Source organism: Chrysochloris asiatica, unplaced genomic scaffold (assembly GCF_000296735.1).
Source record: "Chrysochloris asiatica unplaced genomic scaffold, ChrAsi1.0 scaffold00023, whole genome shotgun sequence".
In the NCBI taxonomy this organism is placed as follows: domain Eukaryota; kingdom Metazoa; phylum Chordata; class Mammalia; order Afrosoricida; family Chrysochloridae; genus Chrysochloris; species Chrysochloris asiatica.
The window spans coordinates 10,498,987-10,507,566 of NW_006408541.1; positions in this window are offsets into that span (position 1 = coordinate 10,498,987).

Here is an 8,580-nt window from a genome sequence, read left to right on the forward strand (position 1 = left end):
TTTGAGGAGTTACTTACTGGTGGGTTTGAACAACCAACCTGTGGTTGGCAGCCAAGTGCTTAACCTACAGCACCACACCAGGACTGTTGAGGGTGATTAATAGAGGCAGATCTGTACCAATTCCCTAACATTCACTAGCTGGAATGCTTCAGGAATCCCAGGTGATTCCCATATATACACCTATGTATACATGGAAATCACCTGGGTATCTTGTTAAACGCTTTTGATTCAATTTTTCTGGAGTGGAAATGTATATTCTCAGCAGGGCACCAAGCCAGAATAAACCAGTTCAAAATCCTCTTCCAAAGAGAGGCTCTTGTCTTCCCACCTGGGCTGCTTTTTCCTAAAGAGGAAACACTATGTCTTATTTTCCTGGGGTCCCCCATATAACTCAGTGTGTTAAGTTAGGCAGCTTTGTGGATAAGGCAGATATTGAACAACAAGCAAGTCTTGTTGTGTGCCATCGAGTCAGTTCCGACTCATAGCAACTCTGTATAGGGTTTCCAACAAACAGCTGGTGGGTTTGAACTGCCAACCTTTGAGTTTAAACTGACTTTGCAGTCCAGTGCTTATCTTACAGCACCATGCCAGGACCCAACATAATACAGTGTAGCCACTCAATAATCATGGTGCAACAGTTAGGTGCTCAGCTCTTAATTCTAAGGTTGGCGGCTCAAACCCACCCAGCAGTACCACAAGAGAAAGATCTGGTGATCTGTCTGTGATGCAGTTCTCTATCATGGGGTTGCTAAGAGTCAGAATCTACTCATTGTTATCAGGTACCATTGAGTCAGTTCCAAGTCATAGCAACACTGTACCAAAAAAGTAAAATAATAATTTTTTTTTTTTTAAAGAAAGCTCAGTTCCTCAGTTTTACACTAGTCACATTTCTAGCGAAGAGCCATGTGTGGATGCTGTCTCATATACCACAGTGCTCATTGGAGATGTCCATCATCATAGAAAGTTCTAGTTATTGGGCAGTACTGGCCCAGATGACATCCTATGTCATGACAAAATTGTAAATTACTCTCTGGCAGCATAGTGGTTATGAATCATGCTAACCATAAGGTCAGTGGTTCGAAACTACCAGCTGTTCTGCAGGAGAAAGAGGAGGCTTTCTGTTCCCATAAAGATTTACAGCCTCAGAAACCCTGTACAGGGTTGCCATGAGTCAGGACCGACTCCATGGCACATTACCACCACCACCATGCACCATCCGTTATCAGTATTTGCCTCTAATCCCTCTTTTTTTTTTTTAAGTACTCACACAGAAAAAAATAATATTCATTTAAACAAACAAAGGCTGCAAGCCAACCTCCTGCCTGCCAGCACACAGCCTCTCTCTTTCCATGGGTCTAGAGTCCTCAGCTGCTCCATGTCTCTAGGCCCTCACCTCAGCAGTGAGTTTGCCGAGAACATTCTTATATATGAAACCAAGTTCACATAGACCATGACTCTGCACAGGTAAAGTTTCAGGGCAAAAACTCTCAGATTTCTTATTTCAGATTTTCAGCACTTAGAAAACTTTATTTAGATTTTCAGTAACAAAAGAAAGCAGTTCTTCTCCAGATGCTGATTACATGTCAATACAAGGTAGAAGAAAAGAAAATGGTGTGTGGTTTTGAGTCATGTTAATATAATAGTTTGGCAGCATCGATGGACTCAAGCATGGCAACAGTAGTGAGGTTGGCCCAGGATCGGGCAGTGTTTCATTCTGCTGTGCATAAGGTCGCTATGAGTCGGTACTAACTCGATGGCACCCAACAACAACAACAAATAGTGATATCGTTTGGGAAGTGTCTTGGTGCTCTCTTGGTGCGGTCACAAAACTACCACAAGGGAAGGGCTTTAACAGGCAGAAGTTTATTCTCTCACAGATTAGGAAGTTAGAAGTCCAAATTCAGAGTGCTGTCTCTGGAGAAAGGTCCTTATCTCCTCTCATCATCCGTTGGAGCCGCATCTGTGGACAGCTCCATGTGTCTTGGCATCAGTCTTTCCTAAGATCTAGGGGCTTCATAGTGTAGGGACCTCAGCTCCAAAGAACACATTCTAACCCTGGGTCTGCTTTCTTAGTAAGGTCCTCTCTCTCCGCTCAAGTGTCTCCCCTTGTATCTCTTGTAAGATAAAAGGTGTTGTGTGCCCCACCCTTGGGATCAGAGTCATGGTGGGTTTAAAGGTGGTGTGTTGTTAGTGCTATCGAGTTAGTTCTGACTCATAGCAACCCTGTACAGGGTTGCAAAAGAGCAGCTGATGGGTTTGAACTACTAACCTTATAGTTAGCAAAACCACATCAAGACTTTTAAAAAAACTTTTTATTGTGAACTGAGTGAAAATTTGCAGACTAGATCATCAGCTTTACATTCACCAAATAATATACTGTTTCTTCTCAGTGATTACCATCCCCTCCCTTCAACACCAGTTACCCTACTTCCTCCCTGTGGCTCCCCATTTACGTCTTATATTTCCCAAATGTACACATTGTTGTTAAGTGCTGTCTAGTAGGTTTCAACTAATAGCACCCCTGTATAGGGTTTCTGAGGAGAGGCTGGTGGGCTTGAACCGTCGACCTTGTGGTTAAAACCAACCTTGCAATCCAGTGCATTAACCTGCAGCACCACACCAGGACTCCATTACAAAACAAAAATATATATATTTACTTAAATGTACAAAGGGCACATTTTGCAAGACCGCCTCCTGCTCATAGACACACAGTCCAGAGTCTTAGAACCCACAGCTGCTCTGTCTCTCCATGCCATCCATCGCCTCTGCCACCATCTCTGCTGTTCCGGCTTTTCTATGTTAAGATCTCACGCTCCACTCATGCTCTTCTTTCCTGATGGTCCTGGGATCCTTTGTTCCTGAAATGAAAGATTCAATTCTCCCCACTTTTAGTTACACTTCTTCTACAATTACACTTGTGACCATCACAATTAATCCTGCTAACAATTACTCACAGGTGAATCATAAAACCCTATCAGCATCATCCCCACCTCCTTTCAACAGATCCATATGGAAAAGTGGGGAACTCTGCAGTAGGGATTCTACCTTACTCCCCTCATTCTGAAACTAAGCACACCCCTGAAAGTTTGTCAGCCAGCCACTTCATGCCTTTATATCCCACTCCCATTTTTTTATTACGTTTTTATTGTGAATTGAGTGAAAGTTTACAGAGCAGATCATCAGTTTTACATTCAACAAATCATATACTTTGTTTCATTACAATGATTATAATCCCCTCCATGTACCATCAGTTAACAGTATTTCTCTCTATTCACTTGAGCTCTTTTTTTTTTTTTTAACACTCAGGCATATATAATAATTTACACCACCAAAGGGCACATTCTACAAGTCTGCCTCCTGGCCGCCAGCTCTCAGTCCCTTTCTTTCCATGAGTCTAGAGTTCTCAGCTGCTCCCTCTCTCCATATCTTCATCTCTGCCTCCATCTCTGGTGTTGCTGCTTCTCTGGATAGGGCCCCACATTCTGCTTGTGTTCTTCTCCCTTGATGGCCCTAGGGTTTCTGGACTGTAAGATTAACTACTCCCCCATTTTTGTTACAAAACTCCTACCTTTACAATTGTGACAGTTGCAATTAGTCATGATAACAATTACTCACTATTGAACCATAAAAATCTTATCCCTATCTATTTTTTTTACCAGACCCATCTAGACAAGATGAAAACTATTCAGTGGGGACTCTTTCTTCCCCTACATGCTCTTAAACTAAACTCCTTCTTGAAACCTTTTAAGCCAGTTACTTCATGCCTTTATCATCCCCTCATGTTAGGTAGCCAATATCTAAGTTGCCTGTCCCTATATACCCTGTGTACAGAGGGGATAGCATTGATACTTGATGTGAAGACTCCTTGCCTCTCTGTTATTATTTAGAGCTACTACCTCCATGAATATGGAGTCCTGGTGTGGCGCTGTGGGTTAATGCGCCAGATTGAAAAGCCGTTTGAACTGCAAGGTTGGTGGTTCAAGCTCACCAGCTGCTCCTTGGAAACCCTACACAGGGTCACTATGGGTCGGAACTGACTCAATGGCACTTAAAAACAACAATAACCTCCATGAATATAGGTAAAGTTCATCAAATTGTAGCAATTTACCCTCGTTTCCTTTATCAAAAATTGTTTTGTTTTGTTTTTTATCTTCCTCTAGTTGAGTTCTGATTATCAAGCCATCGAGGCTAGGTCAAATGGGTACTAGCTGCAATTTTGGGTGTTCTTGTGCATCTCCCCTCACTTCATATCAGCTGGATGCTTCACTCTCACCCTCTGTCCGCCTCCATTTTTGATGTCTACATTGCCCATCCCTACTCGATGGCACTTAACAACAACAATATCAACCCAGTGTACTGAGGAAACAAGCTTATACCTTGATATGAAGAATCCTTCCATTCCAGTTGGAATTTTGGGCAACTGCATCCATAGGCAAAAGTTCATCGAATTGTAGCAATTTGCACTTGCTAACAGTATCCAACATCTTGATCTTCATCTGGTATAGTTCTTGTTAGCTAGCCATCCAAGCTAGGTCAATGAGTATTAGCTACAAGTTTGGGAGTTCATGCACTCCTCCCTGCATTTTAGACCAACTGGCCACTTCAGTCTCAGCCCTAGTTCTTAGGAGGTAGAATAATCCACATGGGCTCAAGAGTTCATATATCTTCCTAAACTTCAGACCAGCCACCCCTTCCTCTTCTCTCTCTCATCTCAAGGTCAACAGGTGCCAATGGAACATGGTCAAACTCAGCCATGTCTTCATTGCTGCATTTCTCCTACTTCCACTCACAAGTAGACCAGGGTAGTCATCAGTGAGTGTACTAAACTGCTCATAGATTCCCTTAAGTTTCAGTCCTAGGAGGGGGTTTTCCATATTGGGCTGACTTTCTTTGCTTTGATGCCTCTGAAGCAAATAGTTTACTTGAAATTCAAAGAGTCAGTTTGCTTTTTTTCTGCAGGTCTTTCTTTCAATAAAAATATTCTGTTCTTGTTCTCCCAGCAGTTCTGGGTTGCTTTGCATGTCATTTCAAGTGGGAACATCCCAACTCAGAAGGTTCTGGGTGGAGCTCAAGAATTCCACCCAAGACCTCATATTTAACAAGGCTTAACTAGAAGCATTTGTTACCGGACCAATTCTAACTTCCCTTCTAGCAAGTTCAATCAGTTATAGGCTGAAGTCAGGCTTGCAAGCTTTCTGTAATCTTAATTCCCAATATTCATTTCCATCACACGTGATTGTCTATTTTATAATAGTAGGCAGGGGAAACCAATATCCACAAGATAGTCAAACACATAAACATTTTTCTTCTCCTTTACACATTCAGCTTATGTCTCACTCCATGTATCTACACACAGAACACTGTTGTTCCAATGTTGTGTATAAATCACTGTTTACCTCTATCCCATTTAGCCCATGCATACCCCCATAAGTCTTCCCTTATCTTCATTGTTCATCTGCCACCCTCCCCCTTCTTATGTGTTGTCCTTCCCTTGTGTCTACCCCCCTATCTTGTGAATTACTCTCCTCTCCCTCTCAACCCTGGTAACTATCAAAGAATGTGTCTTTTTCGTTTGAGAACCTTTTCTTAAGCTTTTATAATAATGGTCTTATACAATGTTTGTCCTTTTGTAATTGACGAATTTCATTCAGCGTTATGTCCTCCCGGTTCATCCAGGTTGTGAGGTGTTTGCAGATTTATATTATTCTTCAAGGTTACATCCATTGTGTGTGTATACCAAAGTTTGTTTATCCATTCTTCCATTTTTAGACTCTCTCCATCTTTTTGCTATTGTGAATAGTGCTGTGAGGAAAATTGCAGTGCATAGATCTGCTCGTGTCCTGACTTGTATTCTTGTGGGGAAATAGAGGTATTGCTGGGTCATCAGGAGTCCTGGTGTGGTGCTGGGGGTTAATGCGCTAGACTGCAAACTTGGTTTGAACCATAAAGTTGGCAGTTAAAGCTCACCAGCCACTCCTCAGAAACCCAATACAGGGTCACTATGGTTCAGAATTGACTCGATGACATTTAGCAGCAACAAGAAGGTATTTCTAGTTAGAATTTTCTGAGGAAGCACCATACTGTTTTCCAAAGCAGCTGAACCATTTTACAGTTCCACCAGCAATGTAGAACGGTTCTAGTCTCTCCAAACCTTTGCCAGCCTTTGTTGTTTTCTGTTGTTGTTGTTATAACTTCACTGTTAATGCTGGTGTGAGATAATATCTCATTGTTTTGACTTGCATCTGTCTAATGGCTAATGGCTAATAGGAGTCTGGTGTGGTGCTGTGAGTTAATACGCCAGACTGCAAAGCCATTTGAATTGCAAGGTTGGTGGTTCAAATTCACCAGCTGCTCCTTGGAAACCCTATACAGGGTCACTATGGATCGGAACTGACTCGAAAGCACTTAACAACAACAAATGGCTTATGATCATGAACATTTCTTCATATGTTTGTTGGATGCCTGAATGTCTTCCTTGGTGAAGGTCTGTTAATGTCCTGTGCCCATTTTTTCAAATTGTCTTTTTCCTGTAGATGCAGATTTCTATAAGTTTTAGATATTAGCCCCTTGTCTCATATGTCATTGCAAAAAGATTTTTCTTAGTCTGTGGGCTCTCTTTTTACTTTCTTGGTGAAATCTTTTGATGTATGTTAAGTGTCTAATTTTTAGGAGGGCTCATTCATCTATTTTGCCTTCTACTTTGTGTGTTTTGCAATGTTTGATAGTATATATATGCCATGTATTAGAGCCCCTAAGTTTGTCCCTATTTTTCATTGATGATCTTTATAGTTCTATGTTTTACAGTTAGGTCTTCAATCCATGTTGAGTTAGCGTTTGTATATGGTGTGAGATATGGGTCTTGTTTCATTCTTTTGCAAATTGGTTTCCAGTTATGCCAGCACAATTTGTTGAAGAGACTAACTCTCCATATAATGTGTTTTGGCCCTTTGTCAAATATCAGTTGTGTGTATGTGGATGGATTTACTCTGGGTTCTCAATTCTGTTTCATTGATCTGTGTACCTCTCACTGTACCAATACCAGGCTGTTTTGACCACTGTGGCTGTGTATGAAATTGAGAGATCAGGGAGTGAGTAATCTCCAACTTTGTTCTTCTTAAGCAGTGCTCTACTTTCCAAGGTCTCTTTCGTCTTCATATAAAGTTGGTGGTCATTTTTTCCATCTCTTTAAAGAGTGATGTTGAAATCTAGATTGGGATTGCGTTATTTCTGTAGATAGCTTTAGGTAGTGTTGACATTTTCACACTGTTAAGTCTTCTACCTACGAGCATGCTATATTCTTCCATTCTTGTAAATCTCTTTTGGTATCTTGTAGTAGTGTTTTGTAGTTCTCTTTGTATAGGTGTTTTGGTTAGATTTATTCCTAAGTATTTCATCTTTCAGGTGGCTATTATAAATGGTATTGTTTTCCTAATTTCCTTTACAGAACTATCTTTATTAGTATGTTGTTGTTAAGTGCCGTAGAATCAGTTCAGACTCATAGCAACCCTGTACAGGGTTTCCAGGAAGCAACTGGTGGGTTTGAACTGCTGACCATTTATTTGCATAGAAAAAAGCAACTGATTTTTGTATATTGATCTTGTACTCTGCCACTTTGCTGAATCTTCCAATGAGTTCCAATAATTTTCTTGTTGTGTCTTTGGGATTTTCTATGTATAAGATCATATCATCTGCAAATAAAAAGAGTTTTACTACCTTTTGCCAATTTGAATGCCCTTAACTTTCCTTTCTTGCCTTACAGCTGTGGCCAAGACTTCCAACACAATCTTGAATAGGAGAGGTGGTAAAGGGCATCCTTGTCTGGTTCCTGTTCACAAAGGAAATGCTTTCAGTTTCTCTCCATTGACAGTGATGTTGGTTTTGTATGTATATATACGCTCTTAATTATGTTGAGGAATTTCCCTTCAATTCCTACTTGTTGAGTATTTTTATCAAGAATGGGTGCTGGATTTTGCCAAATGCCTTTTCTGCATCAGTCAATATGATTATGTGATTCTTTTCCGTTTTTTAAATTTTTATGGTATATTACATTGTTGTTCTAATATTGAACCATCCTCTCATCGCTGGTATGAATTCCACTTGGTCATGATGTATTTATTATTTTTTGATCTGTTGTTGAATTATTTTTGCTAGGATTTTGTTGAGAATTTTTGCATCTATGTTCATGACGGATATTGGTCTATAATTTTCTCTGTTCACAATATCCTTGCCTGATTTTAGTATGACAGTTTTGCTTGCTTCATAAAATGTATTGGGGAGTTTTCCATCCTGTTCTATGTTTTGGAATAGTTTCAGTAAATTTGATGTCAACTCTTCTCTGAATGTTTGTTAAAATTCATCAGTAAACCTATCTGGGCCTGGACTATTTTTGTTGGGCGTTTTTAATGACCTGATCAATTTCTTTTTTTGTTAAAGGTTTGGCCAAGTATTCTACTTCACTCTGTGTTAGTTTAGGTAGGTTGTGTTTTTCTAAAGTCCTGTCCATTTCTTCCAAATTTTCAAATTTATTGGAGTACAAGTCTTCATAGTATTCTTTAAAAAAAAAAAAAAATGTATACTTTA